This window comes from Aethalodelphis obliquidens, unplaced genomic scaffold, assembly GCF_003676395.1.
Source record: "Aethalodelphis obliquidens isolate GAN/ISIS:26980383/991018 unplaced genomic scaffold, ASM367639v1 scaffold44, whole genome shotgun sequence".
Lineage (NCBI taxonomy): Eukaryota > Metazoa > Chordata > Mammalia > Artiodactyla > Delphinidae > Aethalodelphis > Aethalodelphis obliquidens.
Window position 1 is genome coordinate 13,166,688 of NW_020837988.1, and position 21,807 is coordinate 13,188,494.

At 43.9% G+C, this 21,807-nt stretch overlaps 1 protein-coding gene across 9 annotated transcripts in view; it reads left to right on the forward strand.

The window, feature by feature from the left end:
* The window catches only part of LOC113606619 (zinc finger protein 501-like), a 41,604-nt gene that overhangs the window by 11,220 nt on the left and 8,577 nt on the right, over positions 1 to 21,807 (forward strand). The window contains exons 1-3 of one of the 9 annotated variants that reach the window (XR_003427641.1): positions 9,912 to 11,137; positions 12,477 to 12,569; positions 21,303 to 21,411. The exons of 1 other annotated variant lie outside the window; for it this stretch is intronic. The gene's annotated coding sequence lies outside the window, so the exon portion shown is untranslated. Of the gene's footprint in view, positions 1 to 9,909; positions 11,138 to 12,476; positions 12,570 to 21,108; positions 21,412 to 21,807 lie in introns of those variants that run through there. 7 more of the 9 variants (XR_003427637.1, XR_003427640.1, XR_003427639.1 and 4 more) reach the window with 7 other exon arrangements.

Genomic DNA, 21,807 nt, shown 5'->3' on the forward strand with positions numbered 1-21,807 from the left:
GTGACACTCCCATATCATAAAAAAGCTAAATTTAAATATATTATGATTTACTTGTTAGGTTGTAAAAATCCATTAGAAAAGACTAATGCATAGTGGCAGGTGTCCATCACTAAAGTATCATATGTAATATTTCAACCCCCCACCCCATAACCTGTTTACCTTCTCTGTTTTACCTGTTCCAGAATGTCATATAAATGGAGTCATACAGGGTGTAGCCTCCTTAGACTGAATTCTTTCACTTAGCAATATACATGTAAGATTCATCCATGTTTTTTGCATGGATTGATAGTTTATTTCCTCCTATTTCTGAATAGTATTCGAAAACGTGTATGGGAGGAAAAATAACTTTCCCTTTACCCTCCTGGGTTCTTGGTTGAGGAGCACCCCCTGCTGTGATAAAAGTCGTCCATAATCATACAGACAAATGCAAATAGATATAGTATCTTTTTTTTTTGCAAAATTTTAGCCATGAGTCAGTAAAACTGAGTAATATAATCATCAGTTTATATAAAATAATAGGCTCTGAATTGTGTTTCTGGCAGATGAAACAAGAAAGATTACTTGCTTAGTGAGAACTAAAGCTTTTTACTAATATTTGTGGAGAAGACTTTTAAGATTTGGATTTGCCCTGATATGTAACCTTATGGAGGCTGTGGACCAAAGTCTGTAACAAAGCAACTTCTGGAAATACCATGTGTCCATCTTGGTGTTTTTTAAAGCCAATCTGAGTGGATAAAATATCCAGTTTGTCTACAGTTAGCCTTTTCCTTTTCAGTCTCAGATAGTGCTTTTAGTGAACTAGGTTACTTTCCAACTAGGTTACTTTTGGGCATGCAAAGGAAGAAAGCATTGCACTTTTTTTGGGGGGGAGAGAGTGTTAATTGCACTTCAGGTGAAGAAATAAATGGCTCATACTTTATGACAGGAAGCAAGAAGCACAATTAAAAGAAAGGCACCCTCAAGTTAGACTTATATCCTTGGATGTTCGCATTTAAAGACATGGTTCTCCTACCTCAACATAATAAAGGCCATATACGACAAACCCACAGCAAACATCATTCTCAATGGTGAAAAACTGAAAGCATTTCCTCTAAGATCAGGAACAAGTCAAGGATGTCCACTCTCACCACTGTTATTCAACATAGTTTTGGAAGTCCTAGCCACGGCAATTAGAGAAGAAAAAGAAATAAAAGGAATACAAATTGGAAAAGAAGAAGTAAAACTGTCACTGTTTGCAAATGACATGATACTATACATAGATAATCCTAAAGATGCCACCAGAAAACTACTAGAGCTAATCAATGAATTTGGTAAAGTTGCAGGATACAAAATCAATGCACAGAAATCTCTTGCATTCCTAGACACTAATGATGAAAAATCTGAAAGAGAAATTAAGAAAACACTCCCATTTACCATTGCAGCAAAAAGAATAAAATACCTAGGAATAAACCTACCTAGGGAGACAAAAGACCTGTATGCAGAAAACTATAAGACACTGATGAAAGAAATTAAAGATGATACCAACAGATAGAGAGATATACCATGTTCTTGGATTGGAAGAATCAATAGTGTGAAAATGACTATACTACCCAAAGCAATCTACAGATTCAGTGCAATCCCTATCAAATTACCAATGGTATTTTTTACGGAATTAGAACAAAAAAATCTTAAAATTTGTATGGAGACACAAAAGACCTCAAATAGCCAAAGCAGTCTTGAGGGAAAAAAACGGAGCGGGAGGAATCAGACTCCCTGACTTCAGACTATACTACAAAGCTACAGTAATCAAGACAATATGGTACTGGCACAAAAACAGAAGATCAATGGAACAAGATAGAAAGCCCAGAGATAAACCCACACACCTATGGTCAACTAATCTATGACAAAGGAAGCAAGGATATACAATGGAGAAAAGACAGTCTCTTCAATAAGTGGTGCTGGGAAAACTGGACAGCTACATGTAAAAGAATGAAATTAGAACACTCCCTAACACCATACACAAAAATAAAATGGATTGGAGACCTAAATGTAAGACTGGACACTATAAAACTCTTAGAGGAAAACATAGGAAGAACACTCTTTGACATAAATCACAGCAAGATCTTTTTTGATCCATCTCCTAGAGTAAGGGAAATAAAACCAAAAATAAACAAATGGGACCTAATGAAACTTCAAAGCTTTTGCACAGCAAAGGAAACCATAAACAAGATGAAAAGACAACCCTCAGAATAGGAGAAAATATTTGCAAATGAATCAACGGACAAAGGATTAATCTCCAAAATATATAAACAGCTCATGCAGCTCAATATTAAAAAAACAAACAACCCAATCCAAAAATGGGCAGAAGACCTAAATAGACATTTCTCCAAAGAAGACATACAGATGGCCAAGAAGCACTTGAAAAAGCTGCTCAACATCACTAATAAGTAGAGAAATGCAAATCAAAACTACAATGGAAAAAAAAAAAAAAAACTACAATGAGGTATCACCTCACACCAGTTAGAATGGGCATCATCAGAAAATCTACAAACAACATGCTGGAGAGGGTGTGGAGAAAAGGGAACCCTCTTGCACCGTTGGTGGGAATGTAAATTGATACAGCCACTATGGAGAACAGTATGGAGTTTCCTTAAAAAACTAAAAATAGAATTACCTTTTGATCCAGCAATCCCACTACTGGGCATATACCCAGAGAAAACTATAATTCAAAAAGACACGTGCACCCCAGTGTTCATTGCAGCACTATTTACAATAGTCAGGTCATGGAAGCAACCTAAATGCCCATCGACAGATGAATGGATAAAGAAGATATGGTACATATATACAATGGAATATTACTCGGCCATAAAAAGGAATGAAATTGGGTCATTTGTTGAGACGTGGATGGATCTAGAGCCTGTCATACAGAGTGAAGTTAAGTCAGAAAGAGAAAAACAAATATCGTATATTAACGCATATATGTGGAACCTAGAAAAATGGTACAGATGAACCGGTTTGCAGGGCAGAAATTGAGACACAGATGTAAAGAACAAACGTATGGACACCAAGAGGGGAAAGTGGCAGGGGGTGGGTGTGGGGGTGTGATGAATTGGGTGATTGGGATTGACATGTATACACTGATATGTATAAAATTGTTGACTAATAAGAACCTGCTGTATAAAAAAATAAATTTAATTTAAAAAAAGAAATAATAAAGACATGGTTCGCAGGACCTGGAGAACACAGCTCTTGCTGGTAGAAGGGCCTGAGGAGGGATGTAAGCATTTTAAAGAAGGAATTCTGGGGGCATATTTCTTATTATCAGAGGTGTAGGGCAATTACTATTTAAGTTTTTCTTCTTTCTTGAGTGTAGGACAGTTCATTTTCTAACGACCTGACATGAGAAGGAAGTAGAGGCTTTGATATCGGTGAGATGGGTGGGTGGGCTTTGAATTCCTCCTAGAACCACAGTTCTGTTTCTGTATCGATGAGATTAGTAAAGCAAGGATGGCTGCTTTTAATTCTTCAAAGAATTGCATATCCCACTCAATGATAACATCAAGAGGCGGACGTGCCCATTCAACTTCTTTTTGTTTTTTTTGCGGTACACGGGCCTCTCACTGCTGTGGCCTCTCCCGTTGCGGAGCACAGGCTCCGGACGCGCAGGCTCAGCGGCCATCGCTCACGGGCCCAGCCGCTCCACGGCATGCGGGATCCTCCCGGACCGGGGCATCGGCAGGCGGACTCTCAACCACTGCGCCACTAGGGAAGCCCTGTTCTTTTGTTTTGTTAAAGAAGTGTTCTTAGGCTCACCATGATCTTCCTTTGTCTTTCTTTTAATTTGATCATCTGAGAGGTTTCAATAGGATATTTGTTTTAGGGTGAGAACCTTTCAAAAAAATGCTTGCAAATATCGTCTTATCAGGTATTTGGCCAAAGCAACCAGTAAATTCTCCTGGCAGTATTGAACTCTCTTTTTCCTCCCAGGGAGTCTCCAAATGTATATTCCAAACATGACACAAATCCAGTAAGCCATTTTATTGCTTAACCATGGACAAAAAGTTGTCACTAAAGAGGGTAAAAAAGGCATCCCCCATGATCTAGTGAGTCACTCCCAAAGACAGCCAAAAGAAATAGACTAGATGAACCCCTAAGAGCTGGCAGCCTCCATAGGTAGGACATCAGCCTCAAGTGGGATGCAGCCCACATTTCTGGTCAGCCAGCTACAAATTCTGAGGCCCCAAATGTGACAATTGGCTGTCTACGGATGCAGGGTACACAAGCGGTGTTCCCCGCAGGAGGAAAGCCATAGAGAGAACATACTGGATCCAAGCCAAGCTCCCAGGACACCAAATAGAGCAAAAGGGAAAGCAGTGCTGTGCCTGGAGGGAAGGGACCCCAAAACTGAGGGTCATGCAAGATTACAACACCCAGAGAAGTAGTCCCTCCAAGTGTTTCCTCCTACCAGTCTAAATTTGGAAAGGAGACAAGGAGAGACTGTTACTGCCCTAAGTTGACCCGTTCAGAGCAGATATCTGGGAGGCTGACTTGGTCAGAATTTTTACCTTTTCTTAGTTCTTTCAGACATCCTGAGATCCCGTCACAGCCTCTGGAGTGAGTGGTGTGTCCCAGCCTTCCCTTTGTTTTCGCCAAAACTGTGAGGGAGCAGAAAATTTTCCTCCGCCTTCTCAGGATTAGTGGCTAGGGCTTGTAAATTAAAGTTACAGAAGACAGCCAACCAAAAAAGTAACTAACGTGATAAATGGTGAAAGTTAAAGGCTTATAAACCTAACTTAATAGGGGAAACAGAGAGGGTAGAATTGGCTTCTATGGGAAGAACAGATAGGTTTCTCCAGGAATACAAACGGGTATTTTGGAAAACAACGAGAAAGTTTGGGACAGTGTTTGTCTGTACAAGGATGCGTGATCTTTGTATCTTCTTCAGGGTCATAAAACACCCTGCAGAAGGATTTATGGTAGGTTTACTCTTGGTCTCTCTTTTGGGAAGAGAAGCCACTCTGAAGAGGGAATTTATGGCCATGGTCATTCTAAGAAGTTTCAGCTTTTATTCCGATAAGGGGAGTTTCAAGAAGGCTTTTTTCTTGCATGTGTTGAATCTCACGTATCTTCAGCTTAAACTGTTTTTATACCAACCATAGGGTTCCGCCTGGCTCTCCATACCTCCAACTTTGTTCTTCTTTTTCAAGATTCCTTGATCTATTCTGAGTCCGTTACATTTTCCACATGAATTTTAGATTGTCAATTTCTGCAAAACACAACCTGGGAATTTGGTAGGGATTCTTTGAATCTTTTGGTCTATTTATGGAGTATTGCCATCTTAATAGACTTAAGCCTACTGATCCATGAATATGGGATTATTTTGCATTAATTTAGATCTTTTTTAAAAATTTTATTTATTTTTGGCTGTGTTGGGTCTTTGTTTCTGCATGCGGGCTTTCTTTAGTTGTGGTGAGCGGGGGCTACTCTTCGTTGCAGTGTGCGGGCTTCTCATTGTGGAGGCTTCTCTTGTTGCAGAGCATGGGCCCTAGGCAGGCTCAGTAGTTGTGACTCGTGGGCTCTAGAGCGCAGGCTGAGTAGTTGTGGCGCACGGGCTTCGTTGCTCCGCAGCATGTGGGATCTTCCCGGACCAGGGCTCGAACCTGTGTCGCCTGCATTGGCAGGTGGATTCTTAACCTCTGCGGCACCAGGGAAGTCCCTAGGTCTTTCTTAATTTGTTTCAACAACCTATTGTAGTTTTCAGTGTACAGGTCTTGTACTTCCTTCCTCACCTCCAGTGGATGCTGATTCAGAACATACATAACCTCCTGGAGAAACTTGCCCCCACCCTGCCATGTCCTGCCACCTAGCTGGCCTGAAACTGAGTCACCAAAAGATTTTGTTCTTTACTTGATTCTTAATTCCTTTAGAATTCATTATTTTACTCTCATAAATGTTTATTATCCTTGTAGTAAATCTTTTAAAAATAAAAATGAAATAATGTAATTTAATTACTACATAGATGAGTGATGAATGGAGCACATATGATTATAATCTTTTTGGAATTATAAAGGTAATACACACACATTATAAGAAATTGAAATATCACCTAAGGAGAAGATATTTGCAAATCCCACCCCCAGAGGTGACTGTCATGAGTGGTTTGGTGCATATCTCTCAGGCTCTGTCTCATTCTGTCTCTATCTCTGTCTCTCTCACTCTCACAAAAGCAGATTCATTTACATCTACGTTGATTTCAGATGTATGTAGTCTTACAGATGGGATCCTGGATGCAGACGGTTGGTCTACGTGCATCCCACATAAAGAACCCTGAAGTCCCCTCTCTCCTCTGTCATCAGGTAGAGACCCTGCACCCACTTTCCCCAACTGCACAGCATTCATTCATCTATGTGGACCAGAACTGATAGATCATTTCCCCCTCCATGAACATTAGTGTTGCTTACAATTCCCCACTATTTCAACCAGTGCTGTGATGAATACTCTTGAAAAGCCATCTTTGAAAAGTTGTGCAGGAATTTCAGTGGGATCAACTCTAAGGATTAGCACTGGTAATAAAGGGATATACCTGTGGAACTTTGATGGGTCTTGCACACTGTTCTCCCCTAGAGGACTGTGCATTCACTCTTCCCTCTAGGGGATCTGCTGGGGCCTTTGCTTCCCCACGTTGTCACCAGGGCTGGTGGTCACCAGACTAAAAACCTGCCAGTGTGATGGTGACCAACACTCTCTCCATAGAATTTATGTTTGCGTGTGTCCTGACCTGCGTGGTCAAGCATCTCTAAGATATATTGGCCGTATGCATGGCCTCTTGTTGAAATTATGTGTGTTTGCTCTGTTTCTTTTTAGAACATTGATTTTTGAGAGATTTTTGGACTACAGGGATGTTCAACCTTTCTCTGGGCTTGGATCATGGGGATGCTTTTCCAGTTTGTGATTCGTCTTTCCAGGCGTCTTTCTTGGTCGGTTGGTTGGTTTGCTTTTGCCACATGAGAAGCTGAGCATTTCCCTTCTGTCTTCTGGCTCCGGTGCCACACTTAGAACAGCAGTGTCTACCCCGAAATTATGCACATATGTACTAAAATCTTGTACATCTCATCTTTAATCCATCTAGACTTCCCTTTCAAATAACAAAAATGCTATTTCAAATAAAAACAAAAATTCACCAGTCCCCTCTTAAAATATGTGGGCAGACACCAAAAGCCACCTTTTGTATGATTTCATTTATAGGAACCATCCAGAATAGGTAAAGAAACAGAGAAATAAAGAGGATTAGGGGTTGTGAGAGGGTGGAGGAGGGAAGAATGGGGAGTGCATGCGTTGGATACAGGATTTTATTTTGGGGAATGAAACAGTCTGGAACTAGACAGTGGTAGTGGTTGCACAGGATTGTGAATGTACTTAATGCCCCTGAATCGCACAGTTTAAAATTTAAAAAGTTTAAATTTTATTATTTTACACTTAAAACACTTAAAGTACAGGGTGTCATAAATAATGTGAAAGAAAACAATAAAATTACAAAACACCCAAACACAAACAACGACAGGGGAAGTAAAGTAAATTTCAGGTCGGGGGAGGGTTGATGGTATAAATCTGGAGCTGACAGTGATGGTGGTTGCAGATCTGGCTCTGCCCATGGGGCTGGTGATTTCGGAAATGGCGCTGGGTCTCCTGCAGGTTCTCCCTGCAGGGGTGGTAAATTAACATCTGGATCTGGGACTCCTGCAAAAGCAGCTGCAGGTTCTCCCTGCCCAGGTGGTGGATCCTCATCTGGCTCTGGGTCTCCTGCTGGAGCTGTGAGAAAAGAAAAGATTACCCACAGGCCTGCCTTTTCACGAGCCTTTCCAAGGACAGAAATCTTCCCAGAGCCTTCCAGAGAAGTCCCAGCCCAGGAACCCATAGCAGGATGTCTTCTTTGACTGCAGTCCACCAGATGGGTGGTCTGATGCCAGTCTTTGCTCCTGGCCGAACACCAGCCTCTAGGGACTCCTCCCTGTGTGGCCCAGCACTCACCCCTCCCCACACACTCACACGCACCCACCCCTTCTCTGCTTTGCGCTCTGCCACAGTGAGAGGCTCTAGGGCCTCCAGCTGACTCAGGCGAAGGTTGACACGGTGCTCCAGGTCAGAGCCAGATATGCTGAGCTGCATGTAAGCCGGGGACAGGACCCGGGGGAGTGGCCTCGGTGGTGTCTGGGCAGGAGGCCTTCATCTCTGGGTCCTGGTTCTGGAGAACCCTCCATGGCCACACTCAATGGGAGCCTGTGTTGGCCCTCGTTGGCAGTGTGGCACACGGCCCCCTCTCTTGGGGAGATGGATTGGGAGTCCCCGTCGACCAGTCCTCGCTTATCTCCAGAGTGGGGCTCTGCAATGACAGTGACCAGCAGCCGGCCCGGCCCGGCCCAGCCCAGAGGTATCAGAGCCCTGTCCAGCCATAATCACTGATTCTTCTGCCCACTTGACCTCTGCTCCCCGATCAGGCACAGACATGTGTCCGCTCAGATATCCACCCAGGAGGAAAGAGATACATTTGGAGGGCTTGGGGTAAATTTTGGGCAGAAGGGCGCTGCCCCAGCTCTCCACATCCTACCCAGCCAGCTTTAACCTGGGGTGTGGACATGACCGGCCCACCAGGCTTCTGACCCCTCACCAGCCTGCTCTTGCTGAGGCAGACCTACCCCACGTAAATCCCCCACCTCCACACATACAGGGAGGGGACACAGGGCTACCTGGGTGGGATCAGAGTGGTGGCCTGGCCTAGGCTGGCCTGCCCTGGGCCTCCGTTTGTTACCTTTGGGTCCCTCTGGGCAAATGGCCAAAGGCATCTGGGGTGAGACCTGACCTAATGTCTGGAGCGTCAGTAAAGGCTCTCACTGTGGACTTTCCTGAGACCATGTCGTCAGGATATTGGGACGCAGCAGAACATATCTGTTTGAGCATCTCCAACCAAGTGAACCGGGTAGGGGCTTCTCTAGAATGTGGGTGCCTAGTTACTCAGGTTCCAAGTTGTGTTGGGCTCTATTGCCAGGGAAGTGAGGTCGCTTCCTAGGGTCCCTTTACCCAGATTTCTTCCTTACACAGAGCTCCCCAAGGGCACCTCTGGGCTGCTGAGTGCTCACCGGCCCCCCATGCCATGTCCATGCACAGTGACACCAACACAGCCCACTCCACAGCCCTGGGGAGGCCAGGGTGCAGCCAGGACCCCAGCTGAGGACACAGCTGCTTTCAGACCTGGCTCCTCCTCCTCCCCAGTGATGTGGCCCTGACAAGCCATGTGCCTCTCAGGAACTCCCCAATCTTCCACCTGCACAGTGGAGGTCATTCTAGCAGCTACTTCCTAGGGAGTCCATCACGTGTATAGAACTATAAACACCTACAGTGCCTGTAAAACCCCTGGGCTGGTATCACATGTAGCTCATGCAGAGACTTAGCAAAGGAAGGATTACGTAAAGGGCTGGCGTAGCACAGAATACAACTGAAACAGGCCTGGGTCTGCTCTGGGATCTAGGGAAAGTCACTCCCCTTCCTGCCTGTTTCCCATCCCTCCTCCACCGTGGGAGGGTTGAAATTAAATAAAATTCAGACATCGTCCCCTTTGGCATACAACCTTCCAGGTTCTCCTGTTTTTTTTAAATTAATTTATTTATTATTTTTGTCTGCGTTGGGTCTTCGTTGCTGTGCGCCAGCTTTCTCTAGTTGTGGTGAGCAGAGGCTACTCTTCATTGTGGTGCGCGGGCTTCTCATCGTGGTGGCTTCTCGTTGCGGAGCACAGGCTCTAGGCGTGTGGGCTTCAGTAATTGCAGCATGCAGGCTCAGTAGTTGTGGCTCATGGGCTCTAGAGTGCAGGTTCAGTAGTTGTGGCACACGGGCTTAGTTGCTTCACGGCATGTGGGATCTTCCCGGACCAGGGATCAAACCGGCGTCCCCTGCATTGGCAGGAGGATTCTTAACCACTGCACCACCAGGGAAGCCCTCCTGTTATGTTTAGATTCAGGAACCAGTGTCTCATCTCAGCCTCTGTGGTGCCTCCTGGTCAAACGTCCTTGTGTAATCCCCACCCCTCCAGGGTGCATGGACATTGTGACTGGGTTCTAACATGAAGACTGATTTATGAAAAGTCTGTGACTTCTACTCAATCCCTCTCCCTTGCGTTCATTCTCTTTCTCTGTCTGTCAGTGCCTCTCTCTCTCTCTGTTTCTCTGTCTCTCTTTTTCTTATATGTATGTATGTATGTATATATTGTTAGGGCCCAGAGCAGGTCACTTCTAAATATGTCTTAATGACATATTAATTCTTTTGAATTAATGTTACTTAAGAAAAGACCCATGCAAGAGAGACACTTTGCATATTCTCTGTGTCTCCTGGAAAGCAGGAAATAAATCTCTCCTATGAAAGGTGTACCACCTGGGGGCTGAGGGCTGAGGGCTGCAGGCATGCTGCCTCCTGCAAATCAGTTCATTCTGGGAATCGTCTGTTGTGATTCCTGAGGTGTGAGGTAGCTTTGTGATGACAGAGGTCCTTATTTTTCTTTGTGGATTGCCTTTTTGTGTTGTGTGTTAAAACTCAGAGCTCATGATCTACATGACCAAACCCAAGCTCCTATTGATTTTCTTCTGTTTTCTTCTATAATTTTGAATAGTTTTGCATTTTAAGTTTGTCTATGAATAATTTTGAATGAATTTGGTGTAAGTTGTGAAGTTTGCGTCATTTCATGCCATATGGTGTCCAATGAATTGTTCCTTAACTATTTTTAGAAAAGTTTTAGGACACTGTCTCCATTTCAGTTTGAATTTCTGCAGTTTAGTGGGTTCAGCCGTTCTACCAGCAGGGTGCGCTGTCTCCAGTGAACTGTGAGTCAGGTGCAGCCTGCCTGTCCCGCACTGACCACAGAGGAGACTGAGCCCGCCTCTCTGACTCACGGCGCACGCGCCTACCACCGGTCTTGGCTCTGCGCGCAGCTGACAGAAGTTTGTCTCAGGCGCCGCCAGAGCTTGTGCAGGGGTGGCCGGGTCAGCGTCTCTGCTGACAGGAGCTGAGTCTCCTTTAGACTCGCCGGGGCTTGGGCTTCAGGACAACACGGGGCTGTGTCCATGCTGACAGGAGCTGCGTTTCCTGACGACCCAGGAGACGCCAGGAGGAAAAGGTGAGGAGAAGTGAGGAGAAGCTTCCTGTGTGTGTGACTGACTGCTGAGGGAGAGGTGTCCGTCTTCACGCCCCCCAGGAAGGGCTTAACGTGGAAAACTGCGTTTTATGTCAGGTTTTTTGTTTGTTTGTTTTTGTTTGGTTGGTTTTGGGGTTTTTTTTGCTGTACGCGGGCCTCTCACTGTTGTGGCCTCCCCCTCTGCAGAGAACAGGCTCCGGACGCGCAGGCTCAGCGGCCATGGCTCACGGGCGCAGCTGCTCCGCGGCATGTGGGATCTTCCCGGACCGGGGCACGAACCCGTGTCCCCTGCGTCGGCAGGCGGACTCTCAACCACTGCACCACCAGGGAAGCCCCTTTAGTCAGTTTTGTGTGCAGTGTAACCGGCATGAGTTATGTGGTGTCCATTTTTCCCAGCACTGCTTATTGTGGGGACTGTCGTTCCCCTTGGTGTGTCCTTGGCCCCTTTGTCGCAAAGTAACTGACCCCATCTGTGTGGGGTTAATTCTGGGTTCTGTTCTGTTCCTCTGGTCCCTGCGCCTGTTTTTGTGCCAGTTCCACACTTTTTTGGCCACTGTAGCTTCACAATATAGTGTGAAGTCAGGGAGCAAATGCCTGCAGCCTGTTCTCCTTTCTCAGGGTCGCTTTGGCTATTTGGGGTCCTTTATGGTTCCACACAAATGTTAGGATGATTTTTTTTTTTTTTTTCCGGTACGCGGGCCTCTCACTGTTGTGGCCTCTCCCGTTGCGGAGCACAGGCTCCGGACGCGCAGGCTCAGCGGCCATGGCTCACGGGCCCAGCCGCTCCGCGGCATGTGGGATCTTCCCGGACCGGGGCACGAACCCGTGTCCCCTGCATCGGCAGGCGGACGGACTCTCAACCACTGCGCCACCAGGGAAGCCCTGTTAGGATGATTTGTTTTATTTCTGTGAAAAATACCATTGGAAATTTGGTAGGGATGGCATTCACTGTGTACGTTGCTTTGGGCAGAATGGAAATTTTAACAGTATTAATTCTTCCATTCCTTGAGAAGGGGATATCTTTCCATTTATTTATGTCTTTTTCAATTTCTTCATCGATGTCTTAAAGTTTTCAGTGTGTAGGTCTTTCAAGTCCTTGGTTAAATTTATTCCTAGGTATTTTGTTCTTTTTGATGCAATTGTAATAGGGTTGTTTTCTTTCTCTTTCTGATGGTTCATTACTAGTGTTTAGAAATGCAATTGACGTGTGTGTATTGATTTTGTAACTTTACTGAATTCATGTATTAGTTCTAATAGTTTTTTTGGTGTGATGATGTAGAAAATTGGAACTTGAAAATCCCACTGTTTCTATTGCATCCAGATCATCCACAACACCAAAGACATAGTGGCTCCTAATCTAATCTTCCCACAGTGCCTGTAAATTCCATGTGGACTTTGGGTGAACTGGATCTGGGTAAGGCTTGGCCTCTATATGGAAGTTTGATGTTTTCTCTGCTCTTCTGGCATGGTAATGACAGGACGTTTTGAAAAGTAACTTACTTCCCAGTAATTTCGAACATACAAACAACTTTACATACATAAAAACAAGTCATAGCTTGATCACGTATATTCCTAAATATTAACGTTGACGTTATTTAAAATGGACTTGTTTTCATAAATTGTTTTTTAGATTACTTATTGCTAGTGTACACATATAAGATAGATTTTCATGAATTGATAATTTGTCCTATAATTTTGCTGAATTAGTTGATAGCTCAAATAATTTTTTGTTGATATAGGAAGTTTTATATACAAGATGTGATCTGTGTTCTGTGAATAGACACAGCTTTAATTTTTCCATTCACACATGGATGCCTTTTATTTCTTACCTCGAGACTCTGGTTAGAACTTCCAGTACACTATTGAGTAACAGCAGTGAAGGCCAGCTTCCTGGCCTTGTTCCTGATTTCAGGAGTAAATCTTTCAGGCTTTAACATTGAGTATGATGTTTTCTGTGGCTTTGTGTACTACTCTTTTCCATACTGAACAAATATCCTTTTATTACTACTTTTTAAAAAAAACTTTATTGGAGTATAGTTGATTTTCAATGTTGTTACTTTCTGCTGTACAGCAAAGTGAATCAGTTATACATATACATATATTCACTCTTTTTTAGATTCTTTTCACATGTAGGTCATTACTGAGTATTGAGTAGAGTTCCCTGTGCTCTACAGTAGGTCCTTATTAGTTATCTGTTTTATATATAGTAGTGTGTATATGTCAATCCCAATCTCCCAATTTATCCTTCCCCCTCTTTTCCCCCCTGGTAACCTTAAGATTGTTATCTATATACCAATACATCTGTGACTCTATTTCTGTTTTGTAAATAAGTTCATTTGTACCATTTTTTTGGATTCCACATATAAGCGATATCATACAATGTTTGTCCTTCTCTGACTTACTTCACTCAGTATGACAATCTCTTGGTCCATCCATGTGGCTGCAAATGGCATTATTTCGTTCTCTTTTACAGGTGGGTAATATCCCATTGTTTATATGTACGCATCTTCTTTATCCATTCCTCTATCAATGGACATTTAGGTTGTTATTCCTACTTTTGAGTGTTTGTATCATGAAATAGCACTGGATTTTGATTATAGCTTTTTCTGCAATAATTGATAGGATCATGTGGGGGGTTTTCTGTTTTTTTGTTTGTTCTTGCGGTACGCGGGCCTCTCACTGTTGTGGCCTCTCCCGTTGCGGAGCACAGGCTCCGGACGCGCAGGCTCAGCGGCCATGGCTCACGGGCCCAGCCACTCCGCGGCATGTGGGATCTTCCCAGACCTGGGCACGAACCCGTGTCCCCTGCATCAGCAGGCAGACTGTCAACCACTGCACCACCAGGGAAGCCCTGATCATGTGTTTTTACTTCACACCTTTATTGTGGTTTAAATACGTTGCTTAGCTTTAATATGTTGAACAAGCTGAAATTTCTGGTGTAGAGACGCTTATGGCATCATCCGTTTAATATTCTTTTGCTTTCATGTTGCTCTTATTTTGTGGAGGATTCTTACGTTCCTAAGTTATACTGATGTAGTTTTCTTTTTTATGATGTATTTGTATGATGTGGTTAGATTTGGCTTGGTGTTAGTGGTTTGGAGGGTTAGTGTTAGGGCTGAGACTTGCGGGGGCTGGGGCTGGGTTATGGTTTATGGTTATGACATATGTATGGTTAATGAATACTTTATGGTTTTGGTCACGGTTGTAGTTTTCTTTATTAAGGTTTATGGTTTTGGTCTCATTTTGTTAGGGTATGGGTGAGGATTGGGATACAGGTAGGATACGGGTATGGGTATGGGTTAGGCTTAGGGTATGCGCTAGGGTTAAGGTTAGGTCAGGGTTTAGGGTCAGGGTCCGAGTTTAGGATTGGGATCAGTGTCAGGGTGAGGATCAAGGTTGAGCTAGGCCATTGTTTTTCTGCCCCTCCAGCCCTGGGCCCTGATAGATGAATGTAATGTCTGCTCTGGTCACTCAACTGATTCAAATTGAACTCAGCTCAGTCAAGGGTACTTAGGGTCTCAGAGGTCATGCAGGGTTTCCCTCTACCCTCCCACCTGGGAAGGGATGCTGGCCCCACTCTGTCTGAGCAGCCACAGTCCAGCGCAGCCCTGACATGCAAGGTACTCTCTAGACATGTGTGGATTTATACAGGACTGGGTGCATCAAGCTGCCGGCCCATCGGTGCTACCTTGTTGAGGGCTGGTGGGGCCCTCCTGGGACTGGATGGATCCTCTGTTCCATCTGCATGGGTGTAAAAACAGTCAAGTCTCCGAACAGCCCTTGGCCTCTGAGCATCCAGGGAGGCATCCGTGGTCCTCCAGCTCAGGTCAGCCTTTGCCCCTCAAGCCCCTGTGGCCAATTACTGAGCCAGTTGTGCTGCTGGGTAATTGAACAGCTACCTGGTTATCCTAGACAGTTCCTTGGGATGTTTCACTTCCCAGTATCCATGTGGTTGAAACAAATGCCTCCTCCCTCATTGCCTCTTAGCCTGCCAAGAGAGGTAATAACCCTCCAAACATTGAGTGTGGCCCTGGTCATGACAACCATACACAGACTGTGGCCCTGCAATCCTTCAACCTTCTGGTTGTAACCAAGATTGACATTCATATCCATTGAGAATCAAAGGTATTGAAGCACCACCTAGAGGGGCGGGATAGGGAGGGTTGGAAGGAGACGCAAGAGGGAGGAGATATGGGGATATATGTATATGTAGAGCTGATTCACTTTGTTATACAGCAGAAAGTAACACACCATTGTAAAGCAATTATACTCCAATAGAGATGTTAAAAAAAAAAAAAGGTATTGAAGCATCTGGGACTCAGACAGTTTCACATTGAGGCCATATTGTTGGGGAGATATGTGCATCCCTGTCCCATACCCTGTGGTCTCTGGAAAGCCACCAACTGTGTTAGCGTGGTATAAAATAATCCTTGAGATTCCCACTGTTTCATTGAGTAATAATTTCTCTACTTTTTGCAGAGAGAAGAGACTGGAAAATGAGCAAATTTGTTCTTCATGGGTGGGTGATTAATGTGAACATGGGGCATGATGCCTGGGCTTCCACCTCCCAGGGACAGGAATGAGATCTCTGTGCCTTCCGAGGACACACAGGCTATTCTTGACCAATCTCTGAGATGTGTGGACCCGATGCCCAAGGCAGGAGCCCTGAGTTTCCCAACAACAACAAAGTTGCTTTTTCAGCAAGTGGGAGAGCTTCTTGCCATCCTGGGAGGACAGCAAGAGCACTGGAAGGGTGGCCACAGCCCCTGACCCTAAGTGAACCATTTCCCTCCTTGGACTTCAGATTCTGTGCTGTGCAGTGGGCTGTCGGTGATGTGGAATCTGCTGCTTCCCCCAACCCAGCATCTATTCTCAGCATCTCAGCTTTTGGGAATTACATCCCACCTGCTTCCAGTCCACACTTTTGCAGAGGGTTGATCCCATGTTCCACTCACCTCAAAAATGGGTATATGGTCCATGTCTAGCCAGTCCCATGTTCCATCCTCTTGTTCAAGGATGAGAATGTGACCCAAGCTGAGCAAAGGTCTTTAAAGCTGTGACTTTTCATGAAACCTAAAGAAGGAGAGACCCTTCCCAGTAGAATGGACATGAGTGGGCGTCAGCCTGGAGTTGCTGGAGGCCCCTGATGCAGAGATAGAGACTGTACCTGTGGATGGGGCCACCACAGAGTCACTTAGTAGGACAAAGGGACCAGGTCACACTATGAGAGTGTGAGCCCCTGTCCCACCAGGCCCAAAACCACTGCCATAACTGCCTCTTGCAAGTAGAAATACATATTTCTATCATTAAGAAATTTATTATTTTTACATCAGTAAGTGTGTCCTTGGAATCAGAAAAGTCCTAGCTTACACATCAGAATCAGTAATCCCTGAGACTCCCTCTCGCAGGGTGTTCTCATTCAGGGCGTCATGGTGGGTGGAGGTGAAGACACTGGGTGGGGTCAGATTGTAGGGGAGCTGCTGGACATCTCTGTTCCTGTTCCTTCCCTGTCCAGGAGAGGGAAACTCCAGCAAAATGAGAGGAGAACCAGCAGGGGAAAGAGGTCCCTGGGTGGCTAATTGGTATGTTTGTATTTTCCTAATTTTAGAATCATTTTGTTAATGTGTTTTTATTACAAAATCACCCATTTCCTCTATATTTCCAGTTTGATACAATAGGTTTTTTTCTTATTTGACTTTTAATTTTCCCTCCCTTTTAGCTTCCTACAGACCTGTCACAATTAATGAACACATATTAATACCTTTTTATTAACTGAAGTCCATATTTTATTCTGGTTCCCTTTGTTCTACCTTTTTCTGTTCCAGATCCCATCCAGAGCACCACATGACATATAGTCATCATGTCTGTTCAGGCTCTTCTGGGTTTTGACAGTTTCTCAGACTATCCTTGTTTCTATGCCCTCGACAGGGTTGAGGAGGACTAGTCAGGTATTTTGTAGACTGTTCCGCATTGGGATTTACTTGGTGTTTTTCTCATGATTAGATTGGGTTTATGCGTTTTGAGGAAGTTAGGTCAGAGAGGTCAAGTGCATTCTCATCATTTTATGTCAAGGGAGCAGGCTCTCAAGGCAACTTATCACCGTTCATGTTAACTTTGGTCACATGGCTGAGGTCGTGTTTATCAGTTTTCCCTGTGAAGTTATTTTTCCCGTGTCCATACTGTATGTCTTATTTAGGAAGAACCCACACTTCAGAAGAGGGTTGGGTTACCTCCTTGATGGATGGCTGTGTGTCTACATCAGTTATTTGGAATTCTTCTGCATAGGACATTTCTATTCAACCCAATTCATAAGAATGTTTGTAATCATTTATTTTACTAGTGTGGGCACCTGAATAGTTATTTTATACTTGTGGTTATAATTCATCATTACAGTATTTGGGTGCTTAATTCATTCTTGCTTTGGATATTGAGAGCTTTTTTCATTGTCTTGTGGAATTATGTCAAATGAAAACATCTTGTAGGTTTTTTTTTTCTTGGTACTTCTTTACTTTCTGATAATTCAACATTATCCTGGCTCATATATTTAGTCTCTCAGTCCTAGTAGCAGCCATTTCTTCAAAGAGCCCTGATTCCTTTTATTAGAGGATGGTATTAAAAAACTTACCTTTGGGGACTTCCCTGGTGGTCCAGTGGGTAAGACTCTGCACTCCCAATGCAGGGGGCCCGGGTTCGATCCCTGGTCGGGGAACTAGATCCCACATGCGTGCCACAACTAGGAAGTCCTCAACCCCATGTGCCGCAACTAAGACCCGGCACAGCCAAAATAAGTAAATATTTAACAACAACAAAAGATCTCCCATTAAAAAAAAAAAAAACACTTACATTTGGAAGCTAAATGTACCCAGCTGATAATGCACTGAAATATGTATTCCAACTTATGCGTGTACACCTAATTATAAACATTTTTTTAAAATTTATTTTTGGCTGCATTGGGTCTTCATTGCTGCACGCGGGCTTTCTCTAGTTGCGGCGAGCGGGGGCTACTCTTCATTGCGGTGCACAGGCTTCTCATTGCGGTGGCTTCTCTTGTTGCAGAGCACGAGCTCTAGAGTACGTGGGCTTCAGTAGTTGCGACACGCGGGCTCAGTAGTTATGGCTCACGGGCTCTAGAGCATAGGCTCAGTAGTTGTGGTGCATGGGCTTAGCTGCTCCACAGCATGTGGGATCTTCCTGGACCAGGGCTCGAACCTGTGTCCCCTGCATTGGCAGGCAGATTCTTAACCACTGCGCCATCAGGGAAGATCTATAAACATTTCTATATGGAACTGTTTGTATCCATGTTAAGCTAAAGATGAGTTTACATAAATGCCACCAACCTGATCCATTATTACATGGATATTGTAACCTTCTCCCTTTGCTTATCTGTAACTTCCTACTCCAATGGTGAGAAACCTGGCTTCCACCATCTGTCATTTTTTGAATTCATCGCTTGCTCCATTCCAGATTACAAATACAGTGGTCTCAGCATTCTTAGCTCCTACCCCCAGGGAAATAACTTTATAAAATAGAGTCTAGGGACTTCCCTAGTAGTGCAGTGGTTAAGAATCTGCCTGCCAATGCAGGAGACACGTGTTCGATCCCTGGTCGGGGAAGATCCCATATGCCGCGGAGCAACTAAGCCCGTGCGCCACAACTACTGAGCCTGCGTGCTGCAACTACGGAAGCCCGCGCACCTAGAGGCCATGCTCTGCAACAAGAGAAGCCACTGAAATGAGAAGCCCGTGCGCTGCAACAAAGAGTAGCCCTTGCTCGCCGCAACTAGAGAAAGCCCGCGCACAGCAACGAAGACCCAACACAGCCAAAAATAAATAAAATTTTTTTAAAAAGAAACAAAAACATAAAATAGAGTCCACTGTTAAGGTACAGTCCACTGTTACCTTTATTCTACAGATTCCATTTATTTCCAAAGTTACCGAGGTCAGCACTTTTTGTCCCACCACCAACAGTGAGGTTATTTTTTAATACATTTCTAAATCAGTTTTTGTTAAATTCTGTAATGCATCCTGTGGCACTCCCATATCCTAAATAACTAAAATTAAATATATTATGATTTATTTGTTGGGCTGTAAAAATTTATGGGTTTAGACAAATGCATAGTGGCAGGTATTCATCACTGAAGTATCATATGGAATATTTCAGTCTCCCACCCATAACCCGTTTACCATTTCTCTGTTTTACTTGTTGCAGAATGTCATAAATGGGGCCATACAGTGTATAGCACTTCAGACTGGATTTTTTCACTTAGCAATATATGTGTAAGACTCATGTTTTTTGCATGGGTTGATGGTTCATTCCTTTATATTTCTGAATGCTATTCCACTGCATGTATATGGGAGGGAAAATAATTTTCCCTCTATCTTTCTTTGTTCTTCATTGAGATCCCCCATGTAGTAATGAAAATGAAAGGCAGATGAACTGGAGAAAAACATTCAGAAGTTTAATAACGTGTGTACCTCCTATATGCATAAGAGATATTCAGGAAAACTGAGTAACGCCCTGAAATGGCCCAAGCCATCACCTTAAATACCATCTTCATCTAAAGATAAAAAAATGAAGGAAGGGTATGGTTGTTGTGCAGATTTAAGTCTTACCTTCTCCACTGATAAGAGTTTCTTGAGATTTATTCATCCTTCCATTCTTGGTATGGAGAGAGAGAGCTTTCAAATGGAGACTTCCTTTATAAATGTCAACTTCCTTCACAAAAGGGCAATCTTGACTTGATTTTCAGAGATTCTTATGTGTCTTCTTTTTTAAAAAAAAGAAATCAGCTCAAAGTAATCCTTATGCCAACAGGCATATTTTGGGGTGGCATATTCTGCTCCCCTTGAAATGAATGTACCCCAATTTGCTTATGCATTCTTCTACTGAAGGACATCCTGGTTTCTTTAAGTTTATAGCCATTATGAATAGAGTTGCTGTGCTTAATTACATCCTTGTTTGCATTTGGACATAGTTCTTAAAAGCAGTTGTCTAAATACTGGACGCACGATGTTGGATCCTCACGTGAGCCTTATTGAGCTTTGGAAAAAACTTCTAAAATGTCTTTTAAAGTAGCTGTATATGCATTTCACCAGCAGTGAAGGAGAGCTCTTGTTTTTCCTCACCCTCCATCAATCAGTAGTAGTTTTTTTGTTTTTTTTTTTTCTGAGTTTATTAGTTCTAATAGGTGTGCAGTGCTATCTCATTGTTGTTTTAATTTGCAATTCCCTAATGGTATATGATGTTATTTACTATCTGTATACCTTCTTGGCCAGGTGTCTGTTCCAGTCTTTACCCATTTTTAATGGGGTTTGTTCTAGAATCCTTGGTGTAATTTGAGTACATATCTTTTATCAGTTATGTATTTTGAAAATATTTTTCTTTCAGTTTGTAGCTTGTCTTTTGGTTTTCTGAATAAGATATTTCATAGAGTTTAAAATTTTTTAAATCCATGTTCAAAATTTTATTTCTGGGCTTCCCTGGTGGCGCAGTGGTTGAGGGTCCGCCTGCCTATGAAGGGGACACAGGTTCGTGCCCCAGTCCGGGAGGGTCCCACATGGCGCGGAGCGGCTGGGCCCGTGGGCCATGGCCGCTGGGCCTGCGCATCCGGAGCCTGTGCTCTGCAATGGGAGGGGCCATGGCAGTGAGAGGCCCGCGTGCCACATACAAAAAAATATATATATATATTATTTCTTAGGCTTTTGAGACTCTGTGTTAAAATTCATCACCAAACCCAAGGTTATGTAGATTTCCTTCTATGTTTTCACCTATAATTTTTATAGTTTTACATTTTAAATGTCTATGGACAATTTTGAGTGAATTTTGGTGTAAGTTGTAAAGTTTGTGTCTACAGTCTTTTGATTGCATGTGGTTTCCAATTTATTATTCTATAACTATTTTTGGAGAAGTCATGGGATATTTGGCTCCATCTCAGTTTGAATTTCCAAATTTAGTGGTTCTGCAGGCTCGCCAGTTGTGAGCGTGGGCTCCAGGGAACTGAGGTTGAGGTCTGCACTTCCCAGCTGGCCAGCAGGCGGCACCAAGCCCACCTCTCTGATACTTGAGGTGCATGTGTGTTCCACTGGTGGACTTGGCTCATGAAGGAACTTGGCTACTTGTGCCACTGATAGAAGCTCGGTCTCTTCAGGATCCACCATGGTTTCAGCTTTGGGACAACACTTGGCTGAGTCCATGCAGACAGATCTGAACCCAGTGTCTTCAGGAACCACCAGGAGGCACCACCTTGGGAGTAAAAGGTGAGGAAAAATGGGAGGAGAAGCTTCCTGTGTGTGCCTTACTGCTAAGGGCGGGGGTGGGGGGTTGGGTGTCTGTTTTCAGAGGACCCAGCAGAGGAAGGACTTGATGTGGAAAATTGTGGATTTTAGTTAGTTTTGTATGTGTTGTTGATGGTGTCCAGTTTTCTTGGCAACATTTATTGAGGGGACTGTCTTTTCCCCGTTTTGTGTTCTTAACTCCTTGTTCGTGAATTTACAGACAACATACAAATGGGTTTCTTTCTGTGCTCTCTATTCTGTTCCTCTGGCCCATGTGTTTGTTTGTTTTTGTGCCAGTACCATACTGTTTTGGTTACTGTAGCTTCGTAATGTAGTGTGAAGTCAGGGAGGGAGATGATTCCAGCAGTGCTCATCTTT